The following is a 21,941-nucleotide window of genomic DNA, read 5'->3' on the forward strand; positions in this document are numbered from 1 at the left end:
AGTCCCACTCAGAGACTCAGACACCCACTCACAGAACTACTCACAGACACACTCAGACAGTCATGCACCTTGTCTAAAATGACAAAAATGTATAGAAATTCAGTTTGAAAAACTATTGTTCATCACAAAATTTGTCTAAAACAGAGGTCTTCAATCTGTGGGGCATGACCCCCAGAGGGTCTGTGGTGCCCTGGGAATGGGGTCGCGGATTTCCAGGCCTAGCTTCTGCCTGGAATCTAAAACATGTGCTCTTCCTTTTCAAAACCGGTACTCTTCATTCGGGTCGTTAAAGTGCTTCAGCTGAAGGTAATTGAGTCTCCTGTTCTGTGAAATGAAGAGGCTGGGCAGACAGATGAAACAATCCTTCGTGCCAGGGTGCCTGCTTGCCTGAATGAAATGCAAATGTGCGTTTGGAGGTAATCTGCAAATGTAAATGATGCTTGGGAGCGGTTCTGGCTTTAATTGCCTTGTGATGGTAAAGATTTTAGTGGTAATAAGAAGAGTTAACAACTGGGCTGTGAAGTGTATGTTTTTAATCGCTTAGTGCATTACTTATGTTCTAGTATTACTAAAATCTACATTTTGGAAGCTCCATTATATCCTAAAACTATTTGTACAGTTTGTAGCAGTATACCTTATATTGTGTGTAATGCAAGAATAAATTAATGACTTACACTTTCACAGTGCCTTCTGTCACAGGCTGTAACATCGTAGAACTTAAAATCCAAAAGCCACAATTCCCATCTGCACCAACCAAATTTAATTCTGTGGTTCTCTGGTTACACACAGACTTCTGCATTGCATTATTTAATGAAGGTTTCCTGATGTGCTACAGTGCATTTCCCACTGAGTAACAACTTTTTAAAATGTATTTTTCTTTTAAGCTACCCATTATTTTATATGTAGCTACCTGAAAGTGAAAGACTGAAAAAAAACTAGCAAAATATTTTGGGGCTTGAGCCACCGGAGCATCATTTTTTTTAATGGTCCGGTGGCATAAGCATCACAATAGTATCTATGAGGCGAAATAGTCACCCTGCATGGCTGATTGGCCTCATACATATGGAATAAGACAAACAAGCGCAAGTCGCTTAGTCTGTGAAGTAGAGTTCCAAGGGCATTGCATTGCGGGGGGTATTCCCACGCAACACCCATGGATTTTGACACTGCCCCAGATTTACAAAATTATGTAAACCATGAGCAGCACCAAAACCTTACGCATCTCGACAGCAGGTGTAATGAGGAGAAATGTTTTCATGTCGCCTCGTATTTTTTCATCTTTCCATGTGAGCTGCATTCTGCAGCTCACAAAGAAAGAGGGAAACCCCTCTTGGGGCAACGTCCTGCATAAAAACAATCATGTCTACATTTGCTCTATGCAGCAATTTGTACGCCAACGCAGTAGGAAAGGACAGGAATGCACCATATTTCATAAATAAGGTGCATTCCTGCCCTTACACATTGGCATGGGCAGGCCAATTGCCCATAAATGAGGCCTTTTATTTGTAGCCATACCTTTGACCATGCCCCCACGCTTACTGATCTTTTGATTGATAAACACTGTTTAATATTATTTCCTCACTGTAAAAATGATTTGCCATGGGATTTGGGGGCTTTTATGGTTGTTGATAGTTGTCAATGATGAGGAATACCAAGTTCTAGAATTTTTTGTCAGGAGGAGGTCCTTACGTCTAAAAATTTTTGACATGGGTTCTCAGCATCAAAAAGTTTGGAGACCTCTGGTCTAAAATAACAAACGTTACTTACATTAGAATATCAAAAATACATACATCATCTTAAAAAAACACTAATATTAAAAGAACAATATGTTAAAAACCAAAAAATAATAAAACACTTAAAAAACACTTCAAATACATATGGTTATAGGGTTGTTATATTTAGAAAATACAATTGCATGAACTATAGAAATTCCCCAAAAAAACAAACGGTTACAGGCATGATATACTTAGGAATTCGATTTAAAAAAAAAACCCTCAGACGTTTCAGAAAAAAATAAAGGTTAGAGGGATGTTACAGTTAGGCTCAAATTTCACTCACACAAAGTCAGTGTATTTCAACAGTTATAATTACCTGAGCTAACTATAACTTTTGCGTCTGCAATGTACTGCTTATGACCTCACATATTACATCACTCGTGACATGTCAGTGCCATCACTGATGAGATCTCAAATGACATCACTCATGACATCATCCACAGAACCACTCACACCCCCATAGCCCTCTTATACGCCTATTGAAACACCCACAGAACCACTCACCTACCCATTCACAGACCCACACCAGTACTCGTTTACCCACTCATTTCTCCATAGAGGTAGTCACACACCCACTCATTCACTCATGCAGCCACTCACACAACTGTTCACTCACCCATACAGCCACTTATACAACCAGTCACTCACCTGTATAGCCACACACTCACCCATATAGCTACTGATACACCCACTTATTTACCTGTACAGTTACTCATGCACCCACTCAATCACCCACACAGCCTCTCAACACAGCCACTCACTGACCCATACAAACACTCACACATTTACTCGCACATCCAACAAGCATTCACATATCTACTCACTCACCCACACAGCCACTTACACACTGAGTCACTCACTCATACAGCCATTCAGACACCCACGCACTCACCCATACACACACTATACATGCATGTACCCACCCATAAAGCCACTCACACTGCCACTCACTCACTGACACACCCACTCACTCACCAATACCACCACCCACACAGCTACTCACAGAACCACTTATTCACCTAAACACACAAGGATACATACAGTCACAACACCACTCACATAATATAAGTATTATCACTCAGTAGTTGTGCACCTAGAATACTAATCTAACTTTTGTAGTAGGTTAGTATATCCGTTTAACACCCAGAAACTCTTGAAAACACACTCACTTAATGGTGTCATCAGTGTTGTCATTTGAGATGTCATCAGTGAGGTCACTGATCATGTCATGAGTAATGTACTATGTGAGGTCATAAGCAGTGCATTGCAGGAGTGTGAGTTATAGTTAGCTCAGGTAACTATAACTGCTTACTTTCATTGGTTTTGTACGAGTGACATTTGAGCCTAACTCTAACGTTCCTGTAACCTTTGTTTTTTTCAGTGAATCTCTATGTTTTTTAATGCTATTTCCTTGCTAGGAAACAGCATTTAAAAAAACATAGAGATTCACTGAAAAAAACAAAGGTTACAGGGACGTTAGAGTAACCTGAGTCACTGGAACCAGACAGATACCCAGAATACTGACATGATTTCTGCTTTTGGAAATGACAGGGTCATGTTTAGTGTGATAGTAGATGACAGGGAGCACATCTTGAGGAGGATGGAGTCTCAATACATCATCATACTTAATAGCAGACATCCAGGGCGTCTTAACTAGGACGTGGAACTACATGCACACATCGGCTGAGCTATTCCACTGTGTATATCATTTTATTAGATATTAGTATCATAGAATCAACATGGTCTATGTTATAATCTCCACAATGTGATCTGTGCATGGGTCTACATTTTATCTTCTCTATGTTCTTAAATCTGCACAATTTATGCTCCACATGATTGTTATACAAAGCTTGTGCTGTTTCATTTACACACTTGCTTATACTTTGGATTATGCCAATACAGAGGATTTGTAAGATTTCCTTTTTCCTTTCTTTGGTTGAGCACTTTTGTTTTATCACTGGGGATTTTAGTTTGCACTATATTGTGTTCTATGTCACTCTGTTTACGTTTTGTGTAACGCATATCAAACGCTATCAGTTTTGACCTGAAGCCACATCGTTTGGGATGTGTTTGGTTTTCGATACGAATGCCACTTGTCAGTTGCAAGAATAAGTTACATTGCAATCTCAGATGGTAGTTTTCTACATCATTCATAAAAATCTTTTAGGATGAAATGTATTATATGCTGCATTTATCCATATTAATTTGACTGCCCTGTAGAATGCTTAACCACACATCACCTGCAAAAAAAATTACGTTCCAATCTCAGATTGCTGTAATATTGCTTTTTGGAATGGATTTGTGGTCTGATTATATTGTGCAAATCAATTTCCCATGAGATTTTCATCCTGTAAAAATATGCATGAGCCAGTGTCACCAGTGTGTTTATCAAGATGTCTTTATTTTTTGTAACACTGTGAGGGACATCTTACAAGTCTGTTTACTATGTTTATGGTGACGTATTGTGTTTAAAGGAATGGGAGCACCTTTCATTGTCATGGCTATGACAAAGACAGCTTCGATCGAAACGCTTTAGACATTTGTATTAACTATTACAGCAATGATATCTCTGAGTGGGTACTTTCTTCTTTGCGAGACTGCGAAGCAGTGCTGTATATATATATATATATATATATATATGCTTTTTTGCATGTAGATAATCCGGTGATGCCGCACCTATATTTGATTCCAAAGGTGCACAAAATGAGACAACCAACTCCCGGCTGACCCACCATCTTTGCGATAAACAGCCTGGGTGAGAACATTTCACGCTATATTGACTATTTCCTGCAATGTCATGTCCAAGGTCTAGCCAGTTATATTAAAGACACTGGTGATTTTCTGTCTAAACTAGGTGCCATACAATGGCAACCCAACTGGTGTATAATAACACTAGATGTTGAATCATTATATACCTGTATTGAACACGAAAAAGGTATTGAAGCCATCAAGCACTATTTGGGTAACAAATCTTGTGATTATTATGGTCATAATCAAATACCATGTGAATTGGTGAGGTGGTGCCTCAATAATAATTTCTTCATGTACGGCAAGGAAGTGTGGAAACAAATCAGAGGTGTTGCGATGGGATCTTTCTTCTCCCCCAGCTATGCGTGTTTACACGTTGGCTGGTGGGAGGAGCGGGACCTCATCGTCGCACCGGGTTTTAACAACGTAAAACACTGGATGCGCTTTATTGATGATATTTTTTGCATATGGGAGGGAGACATTTCAAGCGCACAGCAGTTTGTCCAAACTCTCAATATCAACAATAGCAATTTGCTTTTCACATCCAGTGTCAGCAATCAATATGCCCAATTCCTAGATGTTCAGATTGATATTGAAGGAATCAATATCACAACATCATTATACCGCAAACCCACTGCTGGCAACAGTATACTGCATGCCAGCAGTGGACACCCCCGTCACGTAATCGATAGTATACCTTTGGGGGAATTTTTGAGGTTAAAAAGAATCTGCAGCAGTACTGAAAAATTTGATGAGGGAGCAAGTTTGATGTTGGAAAGATTGAGGGCTAGGGGGTACAGTGAGTTAACACTTTCCAAAGCGTTACTCAAAACCAAAGAAAGATTAAGAGAATCATTACTCATGCCCAAGCCTGCTGAAGAGGAAAGTGATGACCAGTCCCCCAGACTGATCGTAGCTTACAGTCAGCAACACAAACAGATAAAAACCATCATCAACAAACACTGGTCAATTCTTAAAACTGACGGTGTACTTTGCTCAAGGGTCACTGACAAACCTATCATTACTTTCAAAAGAGCCTACAGCATGCACAGCAGACTGGTGAAGCCAAGCCCAGAACTGGCCAGCGGCAGTGACTGGCTTAACAGAAAAGGCTTCTACAAATGCAGTTCTTGCCGAGCATGCAAGTTTGGGCAAAACATGACCCACTATGACAATCCTTTCTCCGGCACTAAAGTTGAAATCAGAGGCAATTTTAATTGCCGCACGGAGTTTGCTGTGTATGTTCTGACGTGTACCTGCGGCTTGTGCTATGTGGGGAGCACGAGATCGCAGGTGCATGTCAGAATATTGCAGCATCTCCGTGCAGTGGTAAATCACGACTCAGCCTACCCCGTGGCACGACATTTTAATTCAACACATGACAGGGATCTGTCATGTTTGAGTTACTATGTTATTGATGCGGTGCCTCTGCAGAGACGGGGTGGTGATAGGGATAAAATGTTGAGAAAATTGGAAACCCAATATATCATCGCGTTGGACAGCAAACACCCCATGGGCTCAACGCAACCGAGGATTTGCATAATTTTCTGTAAATACCATCCCCTTTTTGTCCACTTTTAGCCCATTGCCGTTGTTTTTGTATTTTCAGGTCCTGGTTTTATCCCATTGGCAAGTTTAAATCGTAATGGAACCTACCAAGACTAATCCATCAAGCACAATATAGGTACATATATACTGTGTGTTATGAATTCAACACACAGGGTCAAATATGATATATGTTACCGCAATTTTATTTCTCTTCTTGTAATTTTTGTACATAAGTTGTAAAATTTCTATTTTCATATCAGCATTCTATTTTTATTTTTCCAAATGAAGTTTTTTTTTCCCCCACAAAAATTGTTTTCTCCATTTAACATCAAGCACATGTATATAAATAGCACATATACTTTGTATTCTTTGAGTATATACAGTGTAGATAGTCCCAATATTTTTGATGTATATAAATTCCAGTATTTTTAATTGTTAATAAATATTGAGGACGTGAGCTTGGGGGTATCAGGGTGAAGTTCCACTACACGCATATTAAATGTCACATGATTGTTTTGATTTTAGGTGAAATTAATGTTTACAGATCTTATTGCTATTCATAATTGACTAGTACTGGTTATTGTATATACCGATAGGTATTTGCATTCATGCAGCAAGGATATAGCACCAGTCACTTTATTAGCCTTTGGGCGTTTATATGCATTCATGCAGTTAGGATAAACGTTTGTGAATACAAATGGGATATGTGCAATAATTGCAAATGGCAAATAATTTTTTAATGCGAAATTTTTATGCATTATAAAATTATGTGATGGATTGAAATTTTAAAACAGAATTAACTTGTTGTATAATTTGTATTGATTTCAGGCAAAATGTACTTTTTCTCTGAAAACTAATATCAAAGACAGTCTGTTTTTTTACTCCATTATGCCATATACACCTTTTCTATGCCTATGTTTAAAACAATCAGGTGATGCACTTTAGGAGGTGTGGCCCACAGGAGGGGTCAGGGAAAGCAAGCATTTAAAAATAACAGTCTGACTTATTTTACGGTGTGTGATCAAGAGTACAAGTTACTCGAAACGCGTCGCCAGGAAGGTTTTAAATAAAGCAACATCTTGCCTGAAGCCGTGGGGTCTGTCTCCTTCTTTCGCCACGCCGTTGGTGTGGAGGGCTGGGGATTTTCATTGAATATATATATATATATATATATATATATATATATATATATATATATTACCTACTGGCGGTCGCCAGTAGGTATATATAGTTAGGATTTTTTCTCTATGGGATTTTTGAAAATTCTATGTCTAATAACTTTGGCGTTTGTGGACGGAATTGGCTGAAATTTTCAGGAAAACGGCACATTTTGTTTCTGAGCAGCCCCTGAAAATTGGGGGGGGTTTCGTCCAGGGGGGGTCGAGAAAAAAGGGGGGTCCCAAAACGTGTTTTTAACATTGAGTTTTCCATAGGGCGGTTGGCCTCACTTTTAGCCCGAACGGCTGAATGGATTTGCACGAAACTTGGCAAAATTGTAGGGACTGGTAGCCCGATGTGCCTTTTGTAGGTCTCAATATATGTGCTCCAGTGGATTTTGAGAAATTAACGTTTAAAAAAAGATATATATCTGTAACAGCGGACCGGGCAGCGTCCCAGGACGCGTACTTTTCGCGCAACGGAGCTTTGTGAAGCGAAGCTGATTGGTTCTCCGGCGTCTGTCAACATTCCAAACAGTCCGTAGCGGCCGCCATCTTGTCTCTCGGTAGGATCGAGAGACAAGAGGAGGCGAAAGCGAAGGGGCAAATGACCATAAGGGGGAATAGTAGATCCTCGCTGACCCCCTAGGTTTGATGTGGAGGTTTTAAAAGGGCCCCGCGGGGCAAAAAAATAAAATAATAATAATAATCGAACGGCTGAATGGATGTGCACGAAACTTGGTAAAATATTAGGGACTGGTAGCCCGATGTGCCTTTGCTAGGTCTCAATATATGTGCTCCAGTGGATTTTGAGAAATTAACGTTCAAAAAAAGATATATATCTGTAACAGCGCTCCGCTTCGCGTACTTTTCGCGCAACGGAGCTTTGTGAAGCGAAGCTGATTGGTTCTCCGGCGTCTGTCAACATTCCAAACAGTCCGTAGCGGCCGCCATCTTGTCTCTCGGTAGGATCGAGAGACAAGAGGAGGCGAAAGCGAAGGGGCAAATGACCATAAGGGGGAATAGTAGATCCTCGCTGACCCCCTAGGTTTGATGTGGAGGTTTTAAAAGGGCCCCGCGGGGCAAAAAAAATAAATAATAATAATAATCGAACGGCTGAATGGATTTGCACGAAACTTGGTAAAATATTAGGGACTGGTAGCCCGATGTGCCTTTGCTAGGTCTCAATATATGTGCTCCAGTGGATTTTGAGAAATTAACGTTCAAAAAAAGATATATATCTGTAACAGCGCTCCGCTTCGCGTACTTTTCGCGTTACGGAGCTTTGCGAAGCTGATTGGTTCTCCGGCGTCTGTCAACATTCCAAACAGTCCGTAGCGGCCGCCATCTTGTCTCTCGGTAGGATTGAGAGACAAGAGGAGGCCAAAGCGAAGGGGGAAATGACCATAAGGGGGCATAGTAGATCCTTCCTGACCTCTTAGGTTTGATGTACCATTTTGCCAAGTTTGGTGTAATTCCGTTCAGCCATTCAGGCTGTAGACGTATGTAAATGTCCTATGGAAAATTGCATGGGGAAAACACATTTGAAAGTGTTGAAATTTAGAACCAATTAAAATGTTACTTTGGTTTTGTATTTGTGTGTGATGAAAGTTAATTGGTTATGTATATATGTCAAATGAGAGGAAACCACAGCCATTTTGTGATACTACTGTCTGAGGTACATTTGTGAGGAATTTTTGGTGGTGAATTTCTGGTGTTTGATTTACACAGTACTAACACTTTTCCTACTTTTAAAAAGGTGAGTTGTTAATTTGTAAGGGGAACTATGTTGTACACTTGAAGATAATTTGAAAAATGTTTTCTGTTATTTATTTGCAGTCCTTCTGTTATACTAAATACTTGATAAAGTTAGTTTTATATTATGTATTACTAAAAACGATAAATGAAAGTGATTATTTTTTTCTGCAATTTACAGCAAGCAATTTCAAAATAAAATGGCTCACAATGAAGAGACCGTGGCAATTTCTTTTGAATTGTCCACTACATTGATTGAAATTGAGAGCACCAATAATGAAATATTGTCACAAGGAGGACATGACTTGTATGATTCCATTAGATTGATTGAAATGGACAGCACCAAGAATGAAATATTGTCACAAGGAGATGACTTGAATGATTCCACTACGTTGATTGAAATTGAGAGCAGCAATAATGAAATATTGTCACAAGGAGGAGATGACTTGTATGATTCCATTAGATTGATTGAAATGGACAGCACCAATAATGAAATATTGTCACAAGGAGGAGATGACTTGAATGATTCCACTACATTGATTGAAATTGAGAGCACCAATAATGAAATATTGTCACGAGGAGATGACTTGAATGATTCCACTACATTGATTGAAATTGACAGCACCAATAATGAAATATTGTCAGAAGGAGGAGATGACTTGAATGATTTTTTTGATCAATCTCTTGATGGCGAATTTATCGAGTGTTTGGAGACCATAGAGTTACAAGAATCATTATTGCAGACTTTTCATGAGGACATTGCTGATGAGGACATGTTACTAGTTCTTTCAAATTTAGAAAATTCTGAAGAATAAATTTATATTTAGAAATCAAAAATTGTTTGAGACATTATTCATTTTTATTTTTAATTTATGAGGTTGTAGCGAAGTGATTGTAGTATAAAATGAGACTTATAGTATAGAGTGCAACATTTTTATGTTACATGGTAAGTTTACTCATATTTACTTCCCTTCTGCCACTATATTATCTCCAATGTGTATTTGACATCTCTTCTTCATCTCCGGCCTCCTTTCTCTCACTGTGTGTCTCCGATGCATCTTATCGCTGCTATTTTGTGTAATTACAGAAGAGAGTAAAATAAAATAGTTCGGAACGTGAAAAGGGGGCAAAGTAGAGTACTCCTCACCCCCTAGGCCTTTTTAGGCGGTCCCAAAAGGATCAGTTTCTGCTTTCCTGAGAGATTATGGTATGAGTTCCATATACCACAATAACTTGCATTACAACATGCAAGATATCTATCTCCTATTACCAACTTTTGGAGATATTCGCGCTAAGCGCGAATATCTCCAAAAAGTAACACCTGCCCTGAGCAGTTCTTAGCCATGTTATCCAATGGGAGGTGGATAACATGGCTAAGAGCATTAGCTCGGTAATGTATGAATATCGCTGAGTTTTTAGCGATATTCATGCATTGCGGCCGTTTATTATCGCATTTGTGATAAACCTTGATAATAGCAAGGTTTATCTTCGATAATTTCTGACGATGCTTAGCGGTAAAAAATTCTTTGGTAAGCATCGTTAGCGATAAATATCGCTTAACTTTGGTAATATGCCCCAACGTCTGTTAACGTTCGATTCGAAGGAAATGAGGAAGTGTTGAAAAACATTGTCTGCGCCATCTTGCCTTTTTTGAAATGCCACACTTTTGTCGTGCACGGCAGCCATTTTAGATGCCTTGACCAGACCCACTCTCTGCACGCTGTTGATTCGTAGCATGGCTCCTCACCCTCGCAAGCATCTTCCCCAGGCACTGGTCACCCCCGCTCTCTGTCTTATGCATGGGCAATAAACCTCCCCCCATCTGCGCTGCTCTTCCCTGAGAATCACACTGTGCCCGCCCGACACCTCCCTTTCGCCCTATTCACTACCGCACCCTCTGACACTCCTCTTCCTCTGTGTCCAATTGTCCAGGCTATCAGCTAGCCCTGCAGATGTAGTTTATGGCCCCAGCTGTAAAGAATCACCCCTCTTCAAAGGAGTTATAGTAGATCAAGGCCCACACCCGATGAGATCCGTCACACCACACGTGTTCCTACTATCTGAAAACTATCCTGTATTGTGATTGGGGAGGGGACCGAGCCTGAAGCGGAAGATTCCAGGAATGACTCTTTGTACATCAAAGTTTTTACAATTATGTGTCACATTAAAAATATATAGCACTCCAACAAAGTAGTAGGAATATAAAACTTTAATAACATATAAATATATACAACAAAACAAAAACAGTAAAAACATTTAAACAACGAAGAGACCGTGGCAATTTCTTTTGAATTATCCAATAGATTTATTGAAATTGACAGCACCAATAATGAAATATTCTTGTCAGTAGCGGTCTGTTGTGCGAATAGTTCCAAGGCAGCAGAACGCGCTGAAATCTAGATGGCACGAAAGTGATGTCTAGCAAGTTGCCGCCCAGCAAATAACGGCGTGGGGCGCCGCGGGGGTGAGTGAGTCCAGTAGGCACCACAGCTATTCTTACCGGCATTGCAGAATTACTGCTGGGGACAATGCCTGTGCTGTAGCAGGGTCACAGCAGAAACAAAAAGGATTCTGTTGAAGATGTTGTTGGTTTTCAATTTGAAAACAGTTCTGGTGTCAACTGCTATGCTAATGTAGTGGTTAATGTTTTGTTTTCTCTAGAAAATGTAAAAGAGGGGGAGGCAGTCCAAAGTTCCATTAAAAGGGCAAAGGAAAGGATCGGTGGTTTGAACTATCAGTCAAAAAGGGGAGGGGGTGCAACAATTTTTCCTACCGGGTCACACTGTGCTTTCACCGGAAGTGAGGTCTGCAGGATTCTAGTAATTCAAAGTGAGGCTGGCGCCGACGTCCCGCGGATACAGTTTCGTCACTCCACGGGTGATCATGGCAGTCATTCCCCATCGGGGGTCGGAGACTCCCGCGGCTCCTCTAGAATCTTCAAGGTCGTGGAGGACTACGGTGGTGGAGTCAACCAGTGACCGGGCCATTTCTTTATGCTGGGCCCGCTCTTGCCAGGTCGACCGCCATTTTGAGAGTTCGGTAGCTACTGGCGATCGCGGGGTCAAATGAGTGGACGGGCTCCACCCTGCCGGGCGAGACGTTGCAGCATGGCCACAGTGGAAGAACTCTTTTCCGGGCGCCTGGAGCGCTTAGGGTGCAGCTGGGAAGCCTCCACTGGGGAGGCGGGAGAGGCCTGTTCGCACCGTCTCTCCCTCCCAGTGCACCCCACGGCGTCTCGCTTGAGATTTGTTATGGCCGGACCAGGCGATGAGGACGAGGGGGGGGGGGTCGGAGGCATGTGCAAGACATCCCCCCCCAGGGTTGTTGCAGCAATTATACAAGAAAGAAGAAGTGTCCCGTCCGTCTTCGGGCCGGGCTTCCGGTAGATGTCGGCCGGACGCCCCTGGCTCTGGCCCCATGAACGGGTTTCTTGGTTTATCGGCTGCAGCCGGATCCCGTCGGCCTCGGCCCCCCGACCGTTGGTGGCCGGACCGGAAGAGCATGTGGCGGGACTACCTGCAACTCTCAAGGGCCACCGCGGCCGGACTGGGAGAGAGAGGGGAGGGTCGAGGAGACATTCCCCCCCCCTGCAACTGTTCAGCGTTGTAAAGGCAATCCCCTGGCCGGGTCCCGCTGGTCTCGGCCTCTCCTCCAGCTACACCCTACGTTAGGATCTCCTGGCCGAGGCGTGGCAGCAGGACCTGCCTTATATGGGCTGCTCCCGGCTGGGCGTAGCCGGAACCCTGCCCCACCTTGGAAGTTTCCAGAGTGGGGGCGGATGTTCTACTGACTTGCATTTTCCCTAGTCTATCGATTTTTTTGGCGTGGCAGGCGGTGGGACAGCGAGGGGTGATTTGGTTTCTCTTACTGTTTTTCTGGTCTCTCACCACTGGCATATTTTAACGTTTTCTTGTTTCTAGGACATTAATAGGTTTTATCATTACGTTATGTTATCGTTTCTTTGTTCGTTGTTTAATAAAAGTTCATGTTCATCAGTGGCCTACTGATTTTCGATTTCCTATTCTTTTCTTTCCAGGTTGTTTCATGCTAAAGTTTCTGTTAACAGGATACAGTGATCACTTCGTTATTATTGCATATGTCCTTTTCACTAGGGGTGCTCTCTGGTCGGGCCAGATGACGTATGTCTAGTAAATGGTCCGGGTGAAACAGGTGCATCAATCAGTGGGGAGTAGATAGGCATGACAGATTACAACGGGGGAGAAAGGTCCGCATTACGTACCCTTTCACTACTTGCAAAGATTTTCCTACGTTTATTTGCAAACAGGGAATACCTCCAAAAAGAACTAATTCCCAAACAGTCAATGTTCGGACAATCAATCAATCAATGAGGAATGAAATAGGTACGACGTGTTAAAGGCTTGCGTTACCTACCCTTCACTATCTGCAAAGGGAGAGAGAATATTCCTATTCTTCCTCGTTTGCAGGCAGAGAAGATCCTTAAGAGAACCAACTTCGAACAATTCAATGCTCGATTCAAACAATCAACAAGGGGTACTGTGAACACAAATGAACGCCGCTTATGTACATACGCATTGCTATTTTGAACAGGTTGTTCCTAATGTTTCTATTTTAGCGAGGTCAAAAAGAGATCCCATTAGTGGCCTACTGATTTTGCTCGATTCCTTTTGTTTTTTTACACGGTTTTTCGCTATCTGCAAAGACTAAACAGAGTATTTTGACTCTGTGCTTGTTTGTAAATAGAGAATGAACGAAAGAGAACAATCAATCAAATGGAGAGAGAAGCAGGCACGACGGATTACAAAGGGGGCAAAGGGCTGCGTTAACTACCCTTCACTATCTGCAAAGAGAGAGTACTCCTAATAGAAATGAGGGGTGGGGGGCAGCATTCAAAGCAGATCAGTGTGCATAAACACGAAAATGTTTTTACTTACCACGTACTTGACATTCGACAGCTTATGATATTTGCTATTAAAAAACCATTGAAATTCACTGAAAAAACCATAGGTTATAGACCATATATAGTTAGGAATTAGCATTTACAAAACCTTGAAAATTCACTGAAAAAACCATAGGTTATAGACCATATATAGTTAGGAATTAGCATTTACAAAACCTTGAAAATTCACTGCAAAAACCATAGGTTAGAGACCATATATAGTTAGCTGGACATTTTATTGACATAAAACCAATGAAATTCCATATATAGTTAGTTGCACTAACTATATATCGCGCACCCGCAATCCACTGCTGATGATGTCACATATTACATCATTCATGACATGGTCAGTGACATCACTGATGACATCACTGATGACATCTCAAATGACATCACTGATGACATCACTGATGACATCTCATTTGACATCAATGACCACATCACTGATGATATCATTCATGTGACAATACAATGCATCTCCTCACATTTTAATATAACCTCTGTTTCACCCAGTGTTAAAAAGAGTATAATTTTTGAAACCATTGACACACCAATACTAGTTACTACATACGCACTCACTGATTGCTACGTCTACACACACCTTCACTCATTCACCCATACAATCATTCATACATACAATCACTCATCTTTACAACACTATCATATGCACTCATACACCTATACAGACACTCACAGTCTGCCACTCATCCATGGAGTTACTTACACACCTAGTCAGTCCTGTAAAGAATCAATGAGACTTCCATTTTCTTGTCTATACAGTTAAACATAGAGCACCTTACATTTTCAAACATGTACTAACACATACTTACTTTCTTATACAATCATTGATACAAGTACAGATTGATCTGCACAGAGTCACACACCTCCCAGCTAGCCACACACACACTCAGTCTCCCATACAAATACTTGGGCAATCAATCAATAACCCATATAGTTACTCATATAGCTACTGATCAACACATGCAGCAGTTTACAGAACAACAGACATAATGATGCACAAATTAAGACAGTTTAGTCACTAACCCATGCACTCAGTGAGACACATTTAATCACTCACTCATACATTCAGTCATGCACCTACTAAATCCTTTGTCCAGACACTTATACATCCACTCATTCTTCAATATGTAAGACATATTTTAACTTTACAGAATTATACAGTCACTGGATGTAGTCATCAGTGATGTCATTTGAGATGTCATCAGTGATGTCATCAGTGATGTCACTGACCATGTCATGAATGATGTAATATGTGACATCATCAGCAGTGGATTGCGGGTGCGCGATATATAGTTAGTGCAACTAACTATATATGGAATTTCATTGGTTTTATGTCAATAAAATGTCCAGCTAACTATATATGGTCTCTAACCTATGGTTTTTGCAGTGAATTTTCAAGGTTTTGTAAATGCTAATTCCTAACTATATATGGTCCATAACCTATGGTTTTTTCAGTGAATATATATATATATATATATATATATATATATATATATATATATATATATATATATATTCACTGAAAAAACCATAGGTTATGGACCATATATAGTTAGGAATTAGCATCTACAAAACCTTGAAAATTCACTGAAAAAACCATAGGTTAGAGACCATATATAGTTAGGAATTAGCATTTACAAAACCTTATTTTACTCTCACAAAACCATTGAAATTCCATATATAGTTAGTTGCACTAACTATATATCGCGCACCCGCAATCCACTGATGATGATGTCACATATTACATCATTCATGACATGGTCAGTGACATCACTTATGACATCACTGATGACATCTCAAATGACATCACTGATGACATCACTGATGACATCTCAAATGACATCACTGATGACATCACTGATGACATCTCAAATGACATCACTGATGACATCACTGATGACAACATCCAGTGACTGTATTTTTCTGTAAAGTTAAAATATGTCTTACATATTTAAGAATGAGTGGATGTATAAGTGTCTGGATGACGGATTTAGTAGGTGCATGACTGACTGTATGAGTGATTGATTAAATGTGTCTCACTGAGTGCATGGGTTAGTGACTAAACTGTGTTAATTTGTGCATCATTATGTCTGTTGTTCTGAAAACTGCTGCATGTGTTCTTCAGTAGCTATATGAGTAACTATATGGGTTATTGATTGGTTGCCCAAGTATTTGTATGGGAGACTGATTGTGTGTGTGGGTGGCTGGGAGGTGTATGACTCTGTGCATAGATGTGTGAGCAGTTGATTCACTAGATGTATGGGTTCAAAAGTGCATGTGGAAACAGCTGTATGGGCGGTTGACTGTGTGCATCAGTGTATTGGTGAGTGAATAGATATCTCAGTGCTACATGTCAAAGTAAGTACATATGTAAAACACAGTACTTGTGAGACTTGACATATATAAGTAACTGTGCATAAGAGCCAGTGAATGTGTGAGTGGCTGTATGCATCATTGTGAATTTGTATCCAGGATTGTATAAGAGAGTAAATATGTTTTAGTATATGTTTGAATAAGTAAGGTGTGTATAACTGTATAGTTGAAAAAATGGAGGTGTGATTGATTGTTTGCATGACTGACTAGGTGTGTGTGTAACTTCATGGATGAGTAACAATCTGTGAGTCTGTGTTTACACTGAGTGTATCTAAGGTTATATTAGAGTCTGAAGAGGTTCATCGTATTATCACATGAATGATGTCATTAGTGATGTGATCAGTAATGTCAAATGAGATGTCATCAGTGATGTCATCAGTGATGTCATTTGAGATGTCATCAGTGATGTCATCAGTGATGTCATTTGAGATGTCATCAGTGATGTCATCAGTGATGTCATTTGAGATGTCATCAGTGATGTCATCAGTGATGTCATTTGAGATGTCATCAGTGTTGTAATATGTGACATCATCAGCAGTGGATTGCGGGTGCGCGATATATAGTTAGTGCAACTAACTATATATGGAATTTCAATGGTTTTGTGTGAGTAAAATAAGGTTTTGTAAATGCTAATTCCTAACTATATATGGTCTATAACCTATGGTTTTTTCAGTGAATTTTCAAGGTTTTGTAAATGCTAATTCCTAACTATATATGGTCTATAACCTATGGTTTTTTCAGTGAATTTCAATGGTTTTTTAATAGCAAATATCATAAGCTGTCGAATGTCAAGTACATGGTAAGAAAAAACATTTTCGTGTTTATGCACACTGATCTGCTTTGAATGCTGCCCCCCCCCCTCATTTCTATTAGGAGTACTCTCTCTTTGCAGATAGTGAAAGGTAGTTAACGCAGGCCTTTGCCCCCGTTGTAATACGTCGTGCCTGCTTCTCTCTCCACTTGATTGATTGTTATCCAAGCATTTACTGTTTTAGAATTGGTTCTCTTTGGTTCATTCTCTATTTACAAACAAACACAGAGTCGCAATACTCTGTTTAGTCTTTGCAGATAACGAAAAATCGTGTAAAAAAACAAAAGGAATCGAGCAAAATCAGTAGGCCACTAATGGGATCTCTTTTTGACCTCGTTAAAATAGAAACATTAGGAACAACCCCTCATGACAAATACGAAACTAGTGAGATGAACTGAACTCCACACCATGATGGCTGCAATACAGCTCGGCTCCGCCACCCACCCCGTCCAAAATAACGATAAACTCAATACAAATATTACAAATATATACTACACACCAGCAAAGTAACAGGGTAAAACATTTTATTAAACAACTATTTACATAACTATTTTATACTTTTTGTTGCCCGATCCGGCTAGCTCAATCGATCGAGCATGAAACTCATGCACTCTGATGGTTCAAAGTTTTGAGGAGTGCTTGTAACACTGTCTGAAGCCTATTTGCACTTGCTTCAGCTTCACTATTCTCAAAGTAAAGTGGGGGCTGTTTGAGGACGTGACTGCATTTGAAAACAATGTGATGCGGTGCCACCCTGAACCGCTTGACGGAGGCCCCCGAGGGACGGTGTGATGGCGTGGACTCGGAGGGGGCGCTTGGCTCCGGCCCCCTCCCCAAGTCGTGTTCTCCTGGTGTGGCCTGAGATCGCCCCCGACATAAGTGGCCGGCTCCCGGGATCAAGCGGAACTTTTTGCCTTTTGGTAACTCTTCCATTCTTGACCTTGTCCCACAATCCGTTTCACCTAAAGACACGCTGTAGTGGGGTGCCCCTTTACCGTTTCAGTTGCCATTCCGCCCGCTTTTGCTACACTGTGCCTCTTCCGCTATTCAGCTTTTTACCGCCCGCTCTTTCGACTACAGCGTCTCGCTCACCATGTAGTTGAGTTACTCCCGCTCTTGCGGTGCAGCGATAGGCGGCTGCCACAGGACTCTCAAAATGGCGGCCGGCTCTTCAGATTTGGGCGTGGTCCACTAAAATTGCCCTGCGACACCTTGGAACTCGGACGCTTGTCTGCTAGAGATTGGGCTCCATTCTCGAAAGCGTCCCCTCAGCCTTGAAGATTCTACAAAACTCTTGGGGGCCCCCGACTCCCGCAGGCTTCTGGTGGGGAGCGGCTAGCATTATTGCTCGTGGAATGGCCACGACGGAGCTACGAAATGGTGGTGCTCTCATGCTAACGCCAGCTTCAGTCTGAAACATCCAGAAACACTGTAGACTACCAATTCGATCAGTTCCGGTAGCGCCCCAACGTGACCCGGTAGAGAAGAACTAGCACTCCCCTCTTTGACTGATGGTTCTTGTTGCCTGTCCCTTCTGTTGTCATTTAACAGAACTATTTAGCCTGCTGAAAGGGGTTGTGTTCCGACCGCTGGTTGGTGGAGACATTTTGACTATATTCTGGACCTGCGTTGTCGCGTAATGCGTCATATGACGCGCCGCGTTAGCGCATCCGGAAGTGATCCGGGGCGCGACGCGCAGCGCGGAACGTAAGCATAACAGGTCATGTGACTTGTTAATAAAACTTTTCATTGGTTCATTTTACTTTTCTTATTCTAATGATGAAAGGCTTAGTCATATGACCTAAAAATTACGCTTTTTATTACTTCCGAACATTATTTTTTCTTAAATATATGTTATAATGTTCCAGGCTAATGTACTTTCCCGGAAAATTTACAACTGTCCTGCAAGTAAAATATATTCTTTTTTCGAGAAAAAGGGCGTTTCTTCGTCCCATGACGGAGCCGTTGAGCAAAAGAGGGTCAACCTGCTGTCTTAGTCGCCGATACGCCTGAATATGAGATTCTTATCGATCACTTTATGTTGCAGGAGTAGAAAACACAACAGCCCTTGACCATTTATCTTTACTGCGTTCCTGCGTATTATACCTTTTACCCTTCATGTAATTGGTCTGCTTTATTTCACTTGCCTTTTACTGATTCTAAAACAGTGACTATTATTACAAACTTTACCAATGTATATACTACTACCATGTTTTCTTTTAAAAACCTTTATTGTGAAAATGTCATTATACAAATACGAGCCTATAACCACGTGGGCCGGCCACGGAGCAAACTGTAATCGTATATGATGAGTAGACATTTACACTGTAGAGGAACGTAACGGGCGGGCCATTAGGTTGCAAGAACTAAGGTGTCTAACAGTTGCGGAATCGGTAGACGTACATTTTATAATTAAAATACGACAGGGCCAGTTACAATAAAATTATCTAGATATACATTTGCGGGCAAGTACCATGGGTGACGTTAATTCGAACTTTCAATAGTACAGTAATCAATAACACATCAGAACTTAATATCAATAGGGATGTCGAAATATTCAATCTATTCTCGTCCCCGCCCGCCATGTGCTTCAAAACTGCATACGTATCTCGTGATATCAAGGTTGTGCAACCAGTACACAACAAGGAGTTACGAGTCCCATTTATTCCGGTGCCATTTTGGGCGAGGACGGGCAGGTCCACGATATAGTCAAAATGTCTCTACCAACCATCGACTATGATGATGTTCATATGCTGTATTTATTAGAGTAACACTCATCTGTCCACATGAAATTAATTTGCCACAATCTAAACATGTCATTTTAATCTTTCCAAAGTTCTTCTAAATATTTGGGACCGTTTCCCTTGCCTCTGATGCTGTCAGTGCCACTTCTTTGATGAATGTACTGGCAGGTCGGGGGTTCTCCTCCAAATCTCTCTTTTATGCAGCACTATAATTAATCGGTGCCACCTCTCCATATGACGATGCATGGTATAGTTACCATAACTATATTTTTTTTCGGTTCCTCTGGAGAGTACATCGTGGCAGATGAAGCGTGTAACGTACCGGGCATTTACCTTTTTTTGCGTGTAGAGGAAAGGAAAAAAAATTCGAGCGTCCGAGTTCTAAGGTGTCCCAGGGCCATTTTAGTGGACCAGGCCCAAATCCAAAGAACAGGCCGCCATTTTGAGAGTCCTGTTGCAGCCGCCTGTCGCTGTAGCATCAAGAGCGGCCGAAACTCAGCTAAATGGCAACTGAAACGGTAAAGGGGCGCCCCACTACAGCAGACGAGCCTCCACCTAGGAAGGCCCGTTCACGCCGCCTCCCCCCCCCCCCTTCGGGCACCCCACGCCGTTATTCGGAGCAGTATTGTAGGATGGCCACACCAGTGCGGCAACTTGCTAGACACCACCTCGGTGGTAACCGAATCTCAGCGCCTTGTGGTGTCTTCTATTCAGAAAATATTGTTGCGCTGCCTTTGGCCCCATTCGCACATCGGTCCGCTACTGACGCCACCTCACAGGCCAACGGGGCGCCCCACGCCTACTTTCCGCATTGTAGGATGGCCACACCAGTACGGCAACTTGCTAGACACCACCTCGGTGCCATCCGGATCTTGGCATCTCAGCGCCTTGTGGTGTCTTCTATTCAGAAAATATTGTTGCGCTGCCTTTGGCCCCATTCGCACATCGGTCCGCTACTGACGCCATCTCACAGGCTAATGGGGCGCCCCACGCCGACTTTCAGCATTGTAGGATGGCCACACCAGTGCGGCAACTTCCTAGACACCACCTCGGTGCCATCCGGATCTTGGCATCTCAGCGCCTAGTGGTGTCTTCTATTCAGAAAATATTATTGCGCTGCCTTTGGCCCCATTCGCACATCGGTCCGCTACTGACGCCATCTCACAGGCCAACGGGGCGCCCCACGCCGACTTTCAGCATTGTAGGATGGCCACACCAGTGCGGCAACTTGCTAGACACCACCTTAGTGCCATCCGGATCTTGGCATCTCAGCGCCTTGTGGTGTCTTCTATTCAGAAAATATTGTTGCGCTGCTTTTGGCCCCATTCGCACATCGGTCCGCTACTGACGCCATCTCACAGGCCAACGGGGCGCCCCACGCCGACTTTCAGCATTGTAGGATGGCCACACCAGTGCGGCAACTTGCTAGACACCACCTCGGTGCCATCCGGATCTTGGCATCTCAGCGCCTTGTGGTGTCTTCTATTCAGAAAATATTGTTGCGCTGCCTTTGGCCCCATTCGCACATCGGTCCGCTACGGACGCCATCTCACAGGCCAACGGGGCGCCCCACGCCGACTTTCAGCATTGTAGGATGGCCACACCAGTGCGGCAACTTGCTAGACACCACCTCGGTTCCATCCGGATCTTGGCATCTCAGCGCCTTGTGGTGTCTTCTAATCAGAAAATATTGTTGCGCTGCCTTTGGCCCCATTCGCACATCGGTCCGCTACTGCCGCCATCTCACAGGCCAACGGGGCGCCCCACGCCGACTTTTACCATTGTAGGATGGCCACACCAGTGCGGCAACTTGCTGGACACCACCTCGGTGCCATCCGGATCTTGGCGCGTTGTGCTGCCTTCGGCCTATTCGCACATCGGTCCGCTACTGACGCCGCCTCACGTGCCAACGTATTTTCTCCGCATTTTATACCCTATGCCGCATAACAGGTCATGTGACTTGTTTATAAAACTTTTCATTGGTTCATTTTACTTTTGGTTTCCTAATGATGGAAGGCTTGATCATATGACCTAAAAATAACACTTTTCATTGGATGAAAACTTATTTTTTTCCCAAACGATGAAAGCCCC

The 21,941-nt window shown here is 42.1% G+C and overlaps 1 protein-coding gene across 4 annotated transcripts in view; it reads right to left on the minus strand.

Moving 5' to 3' along the window:
• The window catches only part of LOC144785622 (acyl-CoA dehydrogenase family member 11-like), a 684,407-nt gene that overhangs the window by 160,691 nt on the left and 501,775 nt on the right, over positions 1–21,941 (minus strand). The window lies entirely within an intron of this gene.

The sequence above is a fragment of the Lissotriton helveticus genome, chromosome 10 (assembly GCF_964261635.1).
Source record: "Lissotriton helveticus chromosome 10, aLisHel1.1, whole genome shotgun sequence".
NCBI classification, from domain to species: domain Eukaryota; kingdom Metazoa; phylum Chordata; class Amphibia; order Caudata; family Salamandridae; genus Lissotriton; species Lissotriton helveticus.